Below are 12,362 nucleotides of genomic sequence, written 5' to 3'. Positions count from 1 at the left end.
TGACAGTGGATTAGGGACAGGCTCTCCAAGTTCCTGAAGAACAGCCAGACCTCACCAACACAGGAACTTAAGGGAGACATGCAGGTGACTCAGAATCGGAGAGCAGGCTCTTGTGGGTGGGTTTTCTTGTCACCCCTTGAGTTACAGAATGTCTGTGTTCTTTCCCTCTGAGGGTATATGCTAGCACAACTCATCTGCTCACTGTCTCTCTCCTCGTTCCCCCACCCCTACCCTCGCCCCTTAGAACTGCTGGTTTCATTGAGGTCTCTGGGCCTTCAATCATTGAAACCCTTCCCCTTGGGCACTCTGAACTGATTAAGAAATAGTCCTAAGAGTCAAATCGGGATGTAGACATCAGCTTCAGAGAAGGCAAAGATGGGCTGGAGAACACAATATAGACGTGGTGGCAACTGGCAAGAACTCCACTCCCTCCCTCCAAGTCTAGATCTTGGCACTTAGTTGGGCAGAGTATGGGAGACTCCCGTGACAGCTTGCCCCCACCTGCTGAGCAAGGACAGACCTGGACAGGAGGTAGACAGTAGGTTACCTTATGGCCCAGGAGGGATGTTCCTTATAGTAGACAACTTGGAAACCAGAACCCGAATACACTGAGCGCCCCCATGCTCAGGGTTTGACCCCAGCTTCACCAATAAATAGATCAACTGTTTACCGCCATTGAGTATAGTAAGAGAGAGAGGAAGGGGCAGCCCAACGCCTTCCCCAGTATTTCCAATAGAGTAGAAGTCATTATTTTAGTGGGTCATGGTAGACTAGGCATGAGAAAGACAGATTTATTTTCTCCCACAGCTATAAACTGACTGACTTTGCCCATTCTCTAGTTTACATTCCTAAGAGAGAAGGCTTAATTGGCCCAGGGACTTACCTCCATCCCTGTTTGAACAGTCTCCATGAAAGACCAACTACTAGACCACTGGGCATCCCTGCGACCGTCCTGTTAATTTGTTTATTGCCTACCCGACCCCAACCAGAATGATCATGAGGGACACAAGCTTGTGTCTTTGGTCACTGCTGTGTCCCAGTCATCTGGACTAGTACATGGCACCAGGGAGGAGCTGGGTAAACACGTGTTGAGCCCATTACTGAGAGATTGATGAACACTATGAATATATAAGTGAATGAGCTAACCCAACAGGCTTATGGGATGTCCTGTCTAAATCACTAGAGCCTCTCCTCAATTGCCCAGGGAACTCAGTTCCAGCCCCAGCTCTCCCAGCCTACCAGGCCAGGTCCAGCAGAATAACAGGACGCCACGTACTTAGCAGATAATTGTTGTTGTGGCAATCCTCATCAGCTTAACCAAACAATCATCCAACCACGTCCTAGAATCTTCCTAAGAGACAATCTGACCAGCACAATTTTCCATCTCACTTTACTTCCAGAGATGTTTCAGCCTTTCTGGAAACTGCACCACTGCCCTGATTACCTGCATATTAATCCAACTTTGTCTGCACCAGTACCCTGCTTAATGCATTCTCCCAAAGACAATAACCTCTCCTTCTAACTCACCCACCAGGGCGTACTATAACAGAAACCTAAACCCAGCATGCTAATGAAAACAGCTCTTGCAAATAATCCTTTTAAAGGGATTCCAGTTCCTAACAAACTGATGCAAATTAATGACCTTTAGGCAGCTTCACACAATGTCCCTGGCATTCTGATTTTATTTATTTAAGTATGTATTTATTTTGCCTAGAATAGAGTAGGGATGAAATCATAAACTATAAGAGGCACTGGGAAAAAAAATCAGTCCCTTCAGGGGATTCAAGTTTCATAAGGGGACAGTGCCCTGGAGACTCTTGAAGACCTCCGTGTTGCCAATAGAAACAGCTAGGGATGCCCCAAAGGCAGGGACTTGGTCTTGTCTTCTTCAGCATTGGCCAGGGGATCTGACAGATTTGAAGGGTGTCCCTGGGGTCAACTACACTCATGAATGAAGACAATCAGCAAAGCTGTTGTGGATATAAGAGAAAATACATACAAAATGCCAGCACATAGTAGGTCTCAATAAATGGTAAGCGTTATTATAATGCAACCCATACATTAGTACTTATAACAGGCAGAGTCTTTTTTTTTTTTTTTTTTTTTTTTGGACAGGCAGAGTGGATAGTGAGAGAGAAGAGACAGAGAGAAAGGTCTTCCTTTGCCGTTGGTTCACACTCCAATGGCCACCGTGGCCGGTGCACCATGCTGATCAGATGCCAAGAGCCAGGTGCTTCTCCTGGTCTCCCATGGGGTGCAGGGCCCAAGCACCTGGGCCATCCTCCACTGCCTTCCCTGGCCACAGCAGAGAGCTGGCCTGGAAGAGGGGCAACCGGGACAGAATCCAGCGCCCCAACCGGGACTAGAACGCGGTGTGCCGGCGCCGCAAGGCGGAGGATTAGCCTAGTGAGCCACGGCGCCGGCCAACAGGCAGAGTCTTACAGAGAGTGGCTTTGGTGTCTTGGCACCAAAAGGTTTACTGCACACGGCCAAAATGGCGGCTCGGGAACTCTTGGACCTGGTTGAAGGGCCTCCCAGACCCAAAGAGTTTACCTAGGATGATCCTGGGTTAGCTGACTGGTTGAAAGACCTGAGCAGAGGCCTTGTCTCAAAGGAGGTGATGTCAGTGTGGGTGTCTCAAGGCCTGTGGGTCTGACTGTACCAGAAGGGTCTTTCCTTGTGCTCCTGTTCATACTCACAGTGCCTGCCCTGTCCTTTCGCACCAACCCCTCCTGACTCTCGGCTTCAGCCTTACCTCCCCAAGAAAGCCTTCCTTGGCTCTTGCAAGCTTTCTCCCATAGCCGTGTTCACAGATTGCACTAGAACAATCTGGCACACCCTCCCTACTTTTTACCATTCTGCCCTACTGGTTTCAGGTGTGTGAGATCTCAGAGCCCCTTGAGAATTGAGTCTCTGGCTCACATGACTCATGAATCCCCCACTTACCAGTGTTTCCTCGTCCAGTGGTTGTCAGACTGTTATATGCACACACATCCTCTGGAGAGTCTGATCAGAATCAGATAAATTCTGATTCTGTAGGTACTGGATAGGGCTGAGACTCCTAGCAAGCGCCGAGGTTGTGCTGATCCTATTTTGAGTAGCAAGGATCTAGAGCATCTTCCAAAGCACTGTTCCTTCGAGCTTCTAATGGGTTATGTGTTTAAAAAGATAGGGGAAGGCCGGCGCCGCGGCTCACGAGGCTAATCCTCCACCTAGCGGCGCTGGCACACTGGGTTCTAGTCCCGGTCGGGGTGCCCAATTCTGTCCCGGTTGCCCCTCTTCCAGGCCAGCTCTCTGCTGTGGCCAGGGAAGGCAGTGGAGGATGGCCTGAGTACTTGGGCCCTGCACCCCATGGGAGACCAGGAGAAGCACCTGGCTCCTGCCATCGGATCAGCACAGTGCGCCGGCCGCAGCACGCCAGCCGCGGTGGCCACTGGAGGGTGAACCAACAGCAAAAGGAAGACCTTTCTCTCTGTCTCTCTCTCTCACTGTCCACTCTGCCTGTCAAAAAAAAAAAAAAAGATAGGAGAGGGGCTGGCACTGTGGCATAGCAGGTAAAGCCGCTGCCTGCAGTGTCGGCATCCCATAAGGGTGTCTGTTCAAGACCTGGATGCTCCACTTCTGATCCAGCTCTCTGCTATGGCCTGGGAAAGCAGTGGAAGATGGCCCAAGTCCTTAGGCCCCTACACATGCGCTGGAGACCTGGAGGAAGCTCCTGGCTCCTGGCTTTGGATTGGCGCAGCTCTGACCATTGTGGCCAATTAGGGAGTGAACCCGCAGATGGAAGACCTCTCTCTTTCTCTCTCTCTGCCTCTCTTTCTCTCTCTCTTTTTTTTTTTTTTTTAAATATAAGGGAAAAGTTTACTCCAGGATTTCCTAGAGCCTTTATGAATGCTGTGAATCCCTGAGAGAGGACCATGGTACACAGCATCTCCCAAAAGAAAGCTTCAATTAAGAGACTTTCCTAAATAAAAGAAAAATAAGAAAGGAAGAAAGAGGGAGGGTGGAAGGGAGGGAGAGAAGGAGGGAGAGTAGGGTGGAAGGTATCACTATGCTCTTAAAACTGTACATATGAAATACATGAAATTTGTTCCCTTTATATAATTAATTTTTTAAAGGATTGCCCTAGAGCACTGATCTCACTATTAGACAGACAACAATTCAGAGCCAATATTCACTGCACCCAGCCTATAGGCCAGGGATATCATATGAATCAACTCATTTAATTCTTCTACCCTGGGGTAGGTAAAGATACCACTTGAGATGCCCACATCCTATATCAGAGTGCCTGGGCTTGAATCCTGCCTCTAAACCTGACCCCAGCTTCCTGCTAACGCACACCCTGGGAGGCAGCTGGTGATGGATCAAGTAGTTGGGTCCCTGCCACCCATGTGGGAGGCCAGGACTCAGTTTCCAACTTTGCTCTGGCCCAGCCCCATCTGTTACAGGAATTTGGGAAATGAACCAGTAAATGAACTTTCTCTCCTTCTCCCTCTGTCTCCCCTTGCCTTTCAGATAAATAAGATATAATTATTTCGCACAATCCTATGAGTTGAGTACTGCCAGAGTCCCCATCTGAGGGGAGGAAATAGCAGAGAAGAGAAAACAGAAGCCACTTCCCAGGTGTGGACCCCATCCATCTGTCCCCAGGGTCCTCCTTCTGACCGTTGAGCGTACGCCCACAGCTCCTGCCGTGAGTTATGGCTGGACGGCTACAGCTGGCGAGACCAGGTCTTTGTCTCAGCTTCAGTCACATTTCATCTAGTTGCCCTTCTGCACACTTCTAGTTTTTTAAATTGTTTTTATATTGCATATTTATTAATCACGTATAAGAAAGTAAAACAACATATTTCTGGAATATTCCCGACTGTGAGAAACGGCAGGCAAATGAGTGTTCTTACCACATTACGAGCCCAGGAGTAGACAGTGACATTGGTTCAGCCACCGGGGGCCCAGATCCTGCTTTTTGTCCAGGTGTCCTGGGCCACGAGAGAGAATGCTTATGTCTTGGTTCTGATGGTGAACACACTAAGATTCTCTCGTGTGCCGCACGATGGACTTGGGAACAGAAGTGAAAAGTACATGGCCCTGTCTACAGCTCAGAGGAGATGCCACAGATGGGCCATCCCTATTATAATGCTCTACAAGGACTCCGCTCCCTGGCTGTCTACAGAAAGGATCTGAGGTGCTAAATGTTAAGTACTGTAAGTCAGGTGAGCGAAAGAGCAGTGGAAGACCACAGAAAGTGCCCCTGGCCTGCTCAGGGTTAGAAAAGACAGACGGGTCATAAAGAAGGTGGATCGATGTTGCAGTTGATTTCTCAACAATGTTGCAGTGGATTCATTTCTGAGAGGAGGATCGTGGTGGGGGCAAGAGGCGCAGAGTCACCACACAGACCCCAGGAGTCAAGTGAAAGCGGGCTTGAGGCAAGCAGCCCGCAGACTTGTTTATTTGTTAGTACAACAGCTTATATAGCCAAGACCAGCCAATCCGGTCAAGGGGCTGTCTATGCCCCAACCAATCACAGCCTGTTGCCAGGCAGTTTCCAAAGCCATCCAATCACAGCCTGTTGCCAGGCAGGCTCCGTTGCCAGGTGGGATTCAAAGCCATTCGTGAGTAACTGATGCTCACTTGCCAGCAGCCATCTTGGCATGGCCTTCTCATTCCACCACAGATCTGAGTCTTGGAGAGCAAACAGATATTATCTGGGCACGAGACATCCAAGCAGCCAGGGCGTGCCAAGACCAAAAAAGTAGTACAGTATGAATAGTCAATATACTTTCAGCTTGTATCCTGTTTGGGCTTAAAAAAAAAAAAAAAAAAAAACAGGTTGGCTGGCTGACTGGGTGGCTGGTTTCTTTCATGAAAAATAAGTGCAAGAGGAGATGGCTTCAGGGTTGTTTCACTGGTATAACCACGTAAGAATTTTTGAACCAGCTCCTCTGTAATTTTCTATCTCCCTCATGATTATAAAATGGCTGCAGCTACTCCAGACAGCTCAGAAAGACAGCTTGCATCTCATTTTTCTCTGCGGCTTCCTGCCTAACACGTTCATCCTTCCAAGTGAACTTGTTCCCTTTTCAGTGTGGCATAGTGGTTAATGCACATAGGCCAGCAGGTTAAACTGGATGAGGTTCCTGGAAGACACGTGAAGTTTCTAGGAGAACTGTATTTGAAGAAACACTGAGATCTTCAATGGAAAGGGACAGAGAGAGTCCAAAATGAAAAGAGACCCTGAGACCACCACACTCTACAACACAGGAGGCAGGCTGAGACAACTACACATGTGGACACACGTGACCTTTTCCTGAAGAGGAAGAACTCTTCAGACGATTCGAGAAGGTGGAGCCAAAAGCCATGGAGAACTATTCCTCCTCCTTGGGACTAAACCAAGGAACTGCCGTTCTGTGCACAGCTGGATGTCAGAATTGCTATGCACCAGTGTGCCTCATATTCTCCCTTTGTGAACAGGAGCGCCTGTAGCAGTTACCCCATGCTTGTCCCACCACTGTGTCTAAAGACGGCTGTCTTCAACTCTGGGCTCTTCTACTTGACACCTTGCATACCTCTACTCATAAGTTTCCATTGTCTTGTCTGGGGAATAAGGACAATAATAGTGACTACCTACCATAGATTGTTTATTTATTTATTTGCATCTATTTCACAATTACAATTTTAGGAAGATAGTAATTCTTCCCACCCACATTCCCACCCCTCTTCCGCCTCTCTCTCCTATTCTCAGTCTTATTTTTTATTATAATAGGATAATGCATGGAAGCACCACATACTGTATCTGGTATACAATAAGCATTATTCAGTAACTGTTACTATTTTCATCATGATCTCATTTGTATCTTAAACATATCCTTACTATAGAACCTGCCATTCTACACTGGAAATTCTCTCTGTGTGTGTGTGTGTGTGCGTGCTCCATTGGGCTCTAAAATCTTGAGAGTAGAAAAGTTATTTATGTTCATATTTTCAATATCTGTAAATATGCTGACACATGACAGATGCTCAGGAAATGTTCATTGAACTAATTAATGATAGAATAAATGTGTAAAATAAATGACAGCCCATTAGGATGGCCTTTGGTACTTGGGTACCGTGGTTTTGCCTCCTAGCTGTTGATGTGGGAGCCAATTTGAGAAAGCCAGGGTGCTGAACACACAATCCTGGTCATCTGCAATGTTGGAGAACTCTGGAGACCTTGGAGAATGAGGAATACCTCCCAATTTGGAGGCATCAAAGTTCCAAAAACACATTCTCTTCCAAGCCACCTCCCTTGCCCAAAGCACTCTGCTGATCACCCTTCTCCCAGCTTTGTGTTGTGACAGAAAGAAGTTCAGTGGCCTGGTATTTCCTGGTGTTCCCAGACAGCTGAAGGCAAAATAAGATGCAGATACAAGGATGGATTTATTGACTCCCTTCTAGCACTTAATGAAACATTACATTTGGCTACTTTGGGACATACACCAAAATAAGACATACCTATCTGCATGAGATCAATTGGGAACAACACTTCACAAAGCAAGGGGCTACTGTGAATAATGTGACCTACGGCCATCTTCCAAGCTAGTATCATTAACAACTGTCCAATCCTGGGACAGCAAACACTTAGTATGAATAATACTACTTGCCCAGAGTAGACATAACTAATCAATTACAGCACACCTGCACCCCAGTCACAACCTCAAATGTTTCTTCCCATCCCATTGATTGAAATAAGTCGCTACTAATTGATTGGGACTGCTATTCAAGATTAAACCCACTTTTGAAACTTAACCTAGATGTTTACTACTTGTGTAAGCTTCATCATTATAATAATCTCCTTAGCTCTTCTCTATATTTCTAGTGATGTAATCTTTTTTTTTTTTTTTTTTTTGACAGGCAGAGTGGACAGTGAGAGAGAGAGACAGAGAGAAAGGTCTTCCTTTTGCTGTTGGTTCACCCTCCAATGGCCGCCGCCGCTGCGGCCAGCGCACCGCGCTGATCCGATGGCAGGAGCCAGGTGCTTCTCCTGGTCTCCCATGGGGTGCAGGGCCCAAGGACTTGGGCCATCCTTCACTGCCCTCCCTGGCCACAGCAGAGAGCTGGCCTGGAAGAGGGGCAACCGGGACAGAATCCGGCGCCCCGACCCGGACTAGAACCCGGTGTGCCAGCGCCGCAAGGCGGAGGATTAGCCTAGTGAGCCACAGTGCCGGCCTAGTGATGTAATCTTAATAGCATCCTGTAACATCACGGGACAGATTATTTGCATCTTATCCTATCTATCATATCATGTCTTCTCCTGAGGACATCTTGTTCTTCAGAGCTGCACTTTGCTGGATAGTCAAATGAAACAGCAAATGAAATCCACGCTTACTATTTACAACATCATTGAGGATAATGTTCCTAATTTATACAGTGTCTTCTCAAAGGTTCCAGGAGAAAAAAAATCACCATTCTGATCTTAAACATCAACAGCAGATGTGTCTCCTGAGTGACTTAGGAATTCCACGCATTCTTTCAATGACATGTTTCCCACTTTGCACCGGCTGCAGGAAGCTTAGAGGGTGCAACAGTCCTATTTCCCTGTAATTCGTGTCATCTCTTTCCTGAATCCATCTGATTTTTCTGGATTGCTTCCCTCCTCCATGGTATTTATCTTAATTTTCATTTACTCTATTCTGCTGTTTTTCATGCACCCTTGCAAGCCACCTTGAATATTTTGAGAAATAAGGTTGGCATAAATAAACAGATAAATAACTAATATCCTGATGAATGTGAAGCATTATTCAAGCTCTTCAATATCTAATTCATGTGCAAATGTCAGGGACGGGAGTGCAGCAGATTTTGTTCATTAGGGAGGAATGTATAGGACTGCATTTCTCCCACCTGGAGCATCCATCCTTGTTCCTTTTACTCTAAGGACCCTAAAGTAGGTGTGTGTGTGGGGAGAGGGTAACGTCCCTGTTGCTCTGCTTCACATATGGTCTTAGGAACCTGAGGTCACTCACAGCATCCTAAATGTCCTTGCCGAGAGGCACCTAGTTAAATACCCAACACCCAGAGGTACTTGAAGAATCGAGATAAGGAAGAGTCACTCGATCACTCCTGAGCGCCCCTGTTGCCGACTGCTTGTTGACAGAAGTGAAACACATGTGCTTTGAAGTCATTCAGACCTGGGTTTAAATCCCCGTTGTGCCATTCAAAAATGCATATACTTCGTCTCTATTTCTAAGCCTCGATTTCCTCTCCTGTAAAATGCCTGCCTACTTACTGGGACTGCTGAGCAGATTAAGTGAGATAACAGGTGAAAAGGGTTTAGCACAATGCTTGGCACACACTGAGCGCTTGACAAGCGGTAGCTATACCTCTGGAGCATCTGTAACCCCTTAACGTTGCGAACGGAAGATTCGGCTTTACTATACCCGGAGTTTAGAGACTAACATAGTCATCACATCCCTACTAGCTTCTAGCCCGGGATCAGATATCCAACGGGTTTGCGCTGTATGACTGCTGGATGAATATCAATACACTACACAGCATAACATCTCATTACACTGTACTGCTTCCTTCTTCCTAGAACGGCCTCTTACCAGTTAGCAGCCGTAGCATTCGTTGCGCCCTCTACTGGCTGGCAGTAGCAACAAATAACCTCCCAAACTCAGCAGGCTCGGAAAGGAAGAAGACGAATGGGTACGGAGCACCTGCTGTGTGCCAGCCACTGCCCTGGGTCTGTCCATCAACTGCCATGGAACTGAGTGGTCGCTGAGCAAACAGCCACATCATCTCCCTTCAGGTCAGTTCTCTCTGTGTGGAAATTCTACAGCCCAAGCACCTAGCAATCTATATTCTTTTCCAGGTCAAATGAAATGACAAGAGAATTAAAAAAAAGTGTCTCAGAAACCTGTGGACAGAACCCAAGAAGGCAGCAACAGGGAGAGTCCTGGTTAATTTCACGATGCCAAACAGCCAGCCTCGTTTTCCTCCCTCCATTCTCAGAATTGATGTTTATGTTTCCACCAGGATAGAGACCAATTCTCCTTGGCATCCACAGTCAGAGAGAATCAGAAATTTTCCACCTGGGATGCTACAAATTGCATTTCTCCACACAGTTATGGAATGTGGGGTATGACCAGCATAGCTAATGCTAAGTGCTCAAAACTCAGGTGCCCTAACTTTATAGCAGTCATCACCAGGCAATCGGAGTTCCACCAAGCCTTGGAGCCTCGTGTCCTCCAAGATTCAAACACCAAGAACACATTCATGTGGAAGCAGCTCCATGGGGCAGCTACAGCCAGACGGGAGGCTGGGTGAAGGCTCTGCCACGTCCACTTGGGCAAATTGGGGCTCATTGCATTATTGCCCTGAGCCCTGGTTTGCAGATAAAGGCAAAACCTTGTTCAGAGTGACGGAACCAAGACATAAGCCTAAGCCATTGCTCATTGCTCAAAAGAGAGATAATATCGCGATTTATCTCTTGTCTCTGAATCTCAATTTGGTCTCACACCCTACCGTCACCCTACTGTCTTTACACTCCATCCTCACATTGTTCCCCAGGTTCTGAGGCCTGGCGGCCACTTGAAAAATCATATGAAAGAATTCACCTTCGCCTGCTGTTCCCTACCCCCACCTCCACTCCCACCCCGAGCCCACGTAAGATATAAGAAAGCCTGGGCCCTGGGATCGGGGCCTCCTGCCTCATGTTCCAACAGTGTTCACACTGGCAGCTGGTCCCCTCTGCGGATTTATTCTCTCTGAATAAATTCGGTCTGGTTGTAGACTCGTACCCTGCTTCCTCTCTGTTCTGCACCGCTTTCCCTAACATTTTTGTGCCCCGCGTGAGGAGGCACCAATCTGCAGTCTTTTCCTTACCCAGAGGACAATGAGAGGATTACATAATAATAGCACACACAGAGCCTGGCTCAGGAGAAGTGTGCAAGAAATCCTAGCCAAGCTATAGGAAGCAATTTGCCTGGTGCACAGCTTCCTTGCATAGGAACACCTCTGGCTCCACAACCCAGTTAAACCTCCGGCAGTCATTTTCATACTATCTGAACCCCACCCCATCCCATGTCCCCGGTCAATGGTGACCAGACAGCGAAGGATACCTCCCTCAAACTGGACCAGACACTCCCTCCCACGAAACAGATCTAGAGGAGCGCGTCGCACCTTGCTGGCTGTCTACGTTGAAGATGTCCAGGCTCATGCCATCTTCTACCATGAAACCATGAAGAAGAGAGAGAGGCTGCAGAGAAAGAGGTCCCTCCAGGTCTGAAGGGCTACCTGGGCGCCAGTGGTGGGGGAGAGCTGAGTCTCTGCCTTCGTCCAGGCCTTTCCCGGCTCCGCGCTCTGTAGCCAGGGCTTGGACGCGTGTGCTCTGCTGTGAGCTGCCCCAGACGGCTTTTCCCCAGAGGCTGGGGGGGTTTCCCTTCTGCGGATAACAGAGCCCCGAGGCCACGGCAGTGACATTTCAGGGCGCAGTTCTGAGAGCGGGCTGCTCCCTTAGAGTAATGAGGGGTTCTAGAAGGAAGAAAGGGAGAGGAGGAAAAGCACCACACTTAATGAGCGCCATCTGCTGTAACAGAGAACCCGATGCTGGGTAAATTTATCTAACAAGGAGGTAGCTTTAGCTCATGGTTCTGCAGGCTGGGAAGTTCAAGACCAGGTGGGAGGCGCATCTGCTGAGTTTCTAGTGAGGGCCAGGCACTGTTCAGCTCATGGCGGAAGGTGAAGGGACAAGCAGGCACTTCAATACAGAAGAAAAAAAAGGGGGTTGAGTTCTCCCAGTCGCTGAGCCAACCCTGCAAGAAAAACTCCACTCCAGCCATGAGGCTTCTGCTCCCAGAACCCTAACACCTCTCACCAGGTCCCATCTCCCAACAGTATCACAGCCCCTCGATATGAGCTTTGGTGGAGACAAATCAAACTCAAACCAAAGCAGACGTCTACTGAGTATCAGCCCTACTACCGAGGGCTCTCCCACATCATCAACTGGATGTGAAACAGCTCAGTGAGTGTGGGGTAGACAATCATCACCAATTTATACGTGGCGGTAGCAGATACCACCTAAGTGTTCACAGTGAGGCCACAGCCTCCTACTATTTATTGGCCATGGCTGTGGTCCTGCTTCTGCCTAAGCAGGCCTTGTGAAGGTATATCTTCCTAAATGAGATGCAGCTGCAGGAGGCAGAAGGCTTGGGTTATTATTAGCTATTGCTTTTAGGAAAACTCCTCATCATACTCCAAGGACATAGAAGATGAGCCAGGAGCAACACGACCGCCAGTAGCAGCTTGAACTTTCACTTCCCACCATAAATATGTCACATGACGCTTACCTCCCTTGCTTGTGCCTGTTTGTTATTCTTCTCACGATG

General features: G+C 47.9%; 1 long non-coding RNA gene across 4 annotated transcripts in view; it reads right to left on the bottom strand.

Moving 5' to 3' along the window:
- The window catches only part of LOC149119845 (uncharacterized), an 81,424-nt gene extending 69,348 nt beyond the window's left edge, over positions 1-12,076 (bottom strand). The window contains exon 1 of one of the 4 annotated variants that reach the window (XR_016227051.1): positions 11,158-12,076. This is a non-coding gene — a long non-coding RNA (uncharacterized LOC149119845). The remainder of the gene's footprint in view (positions 1-11,157) is intronic. The other 3 variants (XR_016227054.1, XR_016227053.1, XR_016227052.1) reach the window with 3 other exon arrangements.
- Positions 12,077-12,362: the final 286 nt, after the last annotated feature.

Source organism: Oryctolagus cuniculus, chromosome 21 (assembly GCF_051225735.1).
Source record: "Oryctolagus cuniculus isolate XC-2025 breed Fujian yellow rabbit chromosome 21, ASM5122573v1, whole genome shotgun sequence".
In the NCBI taxonomy this organism is placed as follows: Eukaryota; Metazoa; Chordata; class Mammalia; order Lagomorpha; family Leporidae; genus Oryctolagus; species Oryctolagus cuniculus.
This window is presented reverse-complemented; position numbering and strand designations above follow the sequence as displayed.